Here is a 5,465-nt window from a genome sequence, read left to right as displayed (position 1 = left end):
AGACTCGTCTCTGCAGAAAATAACACAGTTAACTGTAGCTGATCGCTTCCAGAGCACATTCTCCACTATTTTCCTCGACTTCTATACTATGTCAGATGAAGAAAAAAAAGACATAGTGCCACCCTGCTCAGTAGCAGGACCCTTTTGTTCTCTCCATGGAAGACAGTAAGATCAAAAGTAAATTACAGCAGTAATAATGTCCCCTGATTGGCCCCTACAGCAATTATGTCCCCATTTGCCACCATAAACCAATAATATATGTTCCTCATCCTGACCTCAATACAGTAATTATGTCACCCCTTTATTTAATAAGGTGCCAGATCCTTGGCCCCTTTATTTAATGTCTCCATCTTGGACCCCAATGTCCACATTAATAAGGTCCCTATCCTGGGCCCCTTCCAGTAATAATGTCCTCATCCTGGGCCCCTTTATTTAATGTACCCTCCCTGGGCCCCTATGTCCGTCCCTATGGCCACTACCTTGCCCAACTACAGAGGGGTGGATTCTTCTCGCCTTCTTGCGCTCCCTGGCATCCTCTTGTGGCTTCATATTCGGCGAGGTCGTTACAAAGGCTGCCGACTGCAGCTGTGACAGGGTGCTCTGCTCTGTGACAGGCCGCGCGCTGACGTCACATAGCAGTAACATTGAAAGGCCACCGGCCTATCAAAGGCTGCAGGAGTCATTTAACAAAACTGCTATGTGACTTCAACACATGGCCTGTCACAGAGCAGAGCGCTCTGTCACAGTAGCAGCTTGTATTCATCTTGATGTGCGTTGTCGCCAGGGTCAGCTCCAGGTTTTCATGGGCCTCGGGCGAAAGAGTATCAGTGGGCCAACGTTAACACATGCCACGATTCCTGATGCAGAGATAAAAAAACAGATATAGTACAATATATAGGTACCACACAGTGCGCCATACAGTATTATGGTCAACACATAGTGCTCCATACAGTATTACGGGCACCTCATAGTCCTCCATACAGTATTATGGTCAACCACATAGTCCTCCATACAGTATTATGGTCAACACATAGTCCTCCATACAGTATTACGGGCACCTCATAGTCCTCCATACAGTATTATGGGCAACCACATAGTCCGCCATACAGTATTATTGGCCCCATATAATGCTCCTCCATACAGTATTATTGGCCCCATATAATGCTCTTCCATACAGTATCATCAATTCATCATCTTTCCCCCACCTCACGTATCCCCCCTACCCAATCTATCTATTATGGTAAATGGCATCACGCTCTCTCCCGCTCCTGAAATCCGCTGCCTCGGGGTAACTCTTGACTCTGCCCTGTCCTTCAAACCTCACGTCCAAGCTCTTGCCACCTCCTGTCGCCTCCAACTCAAAAATATTGCCAGAATCCATCCCTTCCTCAGCCCACAATCTACCAAAACTCTTGTGCATGCTCTCATCATCTCCCGCCTCGATTACTGCAACACCCTCCTCTGTGGCCTCCCCGCTAACTCTCTTGCAGCACTCCAGTCTGTCCTCAACTCTGCTGCCCGGCTAATCCACCTCTCTCCTCACTACTCCCCTGCTTCTCCCCTCTGCAAATCCCTCCACTGGCTCCCAATCCCCCAACGAATCCAGTTCAAACTACTAACACTGATCTACAAAGCCATCCACAACCTGTCCCCTCCCTATATCTCTGAACTAATCTCCCAATATCTTCCCTCACGTAATCTTCGTTCATCCCAAGACCTCCTACTCTCCTCCACACTTATTTGTTCCTCACACAATCGCCTCCAAGATTTCTCCCGAATATCCCCCATCCTCTGGAATTCCATGCCTCGACACGTCCGATTATCCACCACCCTCGGATCCTTCAGACGGAACCTGAAAACCCATCTCTTCAGGAAAGCCTACAGCCTACAATAACCGAGCCGCCGCCCCACCACCACCAGAGCCGCCGCCGCCTCACCCCTACCTTCTGTCTCTTCCCCTCTATCCCATAGAATGTAAGTCCGCAAGGACAGGGTCATCTCCCCTCTGTACCAGTGTGTCACTGTAAACCTGTTTACTGTAAATGATATCTATTACCCTGTATGTAACCCCTTTCTCATGTACAGCACCATGGAATTAATGGTGCTGTATAAATAAATAATAATAATAATAATAATAATAATAATAATGATATTATGGGCACCTCATAGTCCTCCATACAGTATTATGGCGAACCACATAGTCCACCATACAGTATTATTGCCCCATATAATGCTCCACCATACAGTATTATTGGCCCCATGTAATTGTAGCGCCCCCACTGTCGCAGGGCCGAGGGGTACCCGGTACCGGGCCTCTGAGTCTCTGTTCTGGGGTTGTCACGGTGGCTAGACCCGGTCCGTGACCCTGCTGAGGGGCGCCCAATGAAAGGTGTGGGTGGTGATGCTGTATTGATGCGGATCGCAGTAAATAACGAGGACACCAGGTTGCAGTCTCTTTACCTCTTTACTGAAGGCTTCAGGATCCTCAGTCCGGAATACGGTTAACCGGGCTGCGCAAGTCCGGCCGGTCCGATGGCACCTCCAGAGTTCCCTTTGCAGGTGGAAATCTGTGCCTACCTTCTAGCGCTTGTGTGTTGTGGTCCTCCCCTGCTGTGCTTACGGGATAGTCCCCACAACTGTTGTGTCTGTTTCTGAAGTTCCCTCACAACTTGATTATGATGTTCTGCTTCGTCCCCCCAGATGCTATGGATAGGACGCACCCGTATGACGGGTAGGCTCGGAGCTCTTGGAGCCTAGTACTTCCTCGGCGTTCCGGCCACCGGCTGCGCGCCTCAGTAGGATGTTGCCTCGTCTTACAGCACGACTCCTACTGGTATTTCTCCTTGTTGCGTTGATCTCGTTTCTCACTCAGCACAATAAACCTCGCTTCTTATCCTTTCTTGGGGTACCGCCGCGATCAAGTGCAGGCGCGGTCCCGTAACGTTCTCTCTGTTCGCTAGGCCTCTGTCAGGATCCCACCCCTGACAGTGACCCCCCTGAGTCTCTCCCCGCAACACCCTCTGCCACAGGATGTTGCCTGTTCGATTCCCCAGTCAGCTTCTGTCTAACTTCCTGCCTAACCCCCAGTTTTACCAGATTGTGAGGAGTGGCCTAATACATAGCACCCATAGCTCCCCCTGGAGGCCAGACTGTGAAGTGTATTAGTGTCTGTGATACCTGGTCAGAAGAACTCCTTCAGTGCCATCAGACGTACCATAGCTCCCCAAAGCGGCGGAGCGTCAGTACTGCAGCAACCAGGACTCTGGGGCGCTGCATAATGCTCCTTCATACAGTATTATTGGCCCCATATAATGCTCCTCCATACAGTATTATTGGCCCCATATAATGCTCCTCCATACAGTATTATGGGCACCTCATAATCCGCCATATAGTATTATGGGCCCCATGTAATGCTCCTCCATATAGCACATCATGGGCCCCCTGCTCCTACATACAGTATTGTGGGCCCCGTGCTTCTCCATAGTATTATGCCCCCCAGCTCCTCCACACAGTATTATGGGACCCCCGCTCCTCCACACAGTATTATGCCCCCCAGCTCCTCCACAAAGTATTATGCCCCGCACAGTATTTCCCCCCAGCTCCTCCACGCAGTATTATGCCCCCCGCACAGTATTTCCCCCCTAGCTCCTCCACGCAGCATTATGCCCCCCCGCACAGTATTTCCCCCCCAGCTCCTCCACGCAGTATTATGCCCCCCGCACAGTATTTCCCCCCTAGCTCCTCCACGCAGTATTATGCCCCCCCGCACAGTATTTCCCCCCACCACAGCTCCTCCACACAGTATTATTGCCCCCCCGCACAGTATTATGCCCCCCCACACAGTATTATGCCCCCCCTTCCCTGCTCCTGCATAAATTATTATGGGCTCCCGCCCCAGTCAGACATAAAGAAAAAAAAATCCTCACCTCTCTTCCCAGCGCAGGTCCGGTGCACTCAGCGTCTCTCCGGCTCTGCAACGCTCAGGACAGAGAGGCTGAGCGCGCAATGATTACGTCATCGCACCCTCTGCCCTGAGACGTCGTAGAGTCAGAGGGCGCTGAAGACACTGCAGCTGCCGCAGGAACCAGGAGAGGTGAGTATTAGAAGGGGGGCCCGATGCAAGCGCTGGCACTGGGGGGGCCCTGGTCGTGGTGGCGGTCGGCGCCGCCCAAAGATTTAAAGGGCCCGCGTCTCTTTTTTTTCCTCCTCCTCCTTCTCCTCTTCTCTGGGTCGGGGCCCACCGGGCATTTCACCGGTATCCCGGTGGGCCAGTCTGACCCTGTACGAGACTATTGGAAAATCCCACCAATATCAGACTTTAATCTAATGTGTGTGGGGGCCTTAAAGGGGTATTCCCATCTCTAAGATCCTATCCCAATATGTAGAAGGTGTATTAATATTAGTAAATACATTGCAGTAGTTTAGATATCCATGGTTGCATCCACTAACAACTAACTGTCACTATATGAGTGGTTGTAACCATAGATACCTAAGTTACTGCAATTCCCTGGACATGGGATAAATGACATAGCGGCATAGACATCAGAAGAACTATACTACATTTCTAATTGGAGGTAATTGTTAATATTATTATTACACTTACTACATATCTGGATAGGAACTTGGAGATGGGAATACCCCTTTAAGTTGGCCATACATTTTACATACCTTTACCATTATTCCGCCAACTGCTATTCCTAATTATCCTCCCCCACCCCAATACACCGTGTTCCAAATTATTATGCAAACTGGATTTAAGTGTCATAAAGATTTAATTGTTTTGTTTTTCAAATAAACTCGTGGATGGTATTGTGTCTCAGGGCTCAATGGATCACTGAAATCAATCTTAAGCACATGGTGATAATTAGTTTTCCAGGTGATTCTAATTAAAAGAAAACTACTTAGAAATGATGTTCCACATTATTAAGCAGGCAACAGTTTTCAAGTAACATGGGAAAGAAAAAGGAGCTCTCTGCTGCCAAAAAGCAACAAATAGTGCAATGCCTTGGTTAAGGGATGAAAACATTAGATATTTCCTGAAAACTTAAGCTTGATCATCGCACTGTTAAGAGATTTGTAGCGGCATCTGAGCACAGACGTGTTCGTGCTGATAAAGGCATAATGAGGAAGGTTCTGCCAGGCAAGTTCATCGGATTAAGAGAGCAGCTGCTAAAAAGCCATTACAAACCAGCAAACAGACATTTGAAGCTGCTGGTTACTCTGGAGTCCTCTCGAACCTCAAGGTGTAGGATCCTTCAAAGGCTTGTTTGGTTCATAAACCTACTATTCGGCCACCCCTAAACAGTGTTCACAAGCAGAAACGGTTGCAGTGGGACCAGACATACTTGAAGATTAATTTTAAAACATTCTTGTTTACTGATAAGTGTTGAGCAACCCTGGATGGTCCAGATGGATGGAGTAGTGGATGGTTGGTGGATGGCCACCATGTCCCAACAAGGCTGCGA

Source organism: Ranitomeya variabilis, chromosome 3, assembly GCF_051348905.1.
Source record: "Ranitomeya variabilis isolate aRanVar5 chromosome 3, aRanVar5.hap1, whole genome shotgun sequence".
Lineage (NCBI taxonomy): Eukaryota > Metazoa > Chordata > Amphibia > Anura > Dendrobatidae > Ranitomeya > Ranitomeya variabilis.
The sequence above is the reverse complement of the archived record's forward strand: the minus strand, read 5'-3'. Positions refer to the sequence as shown.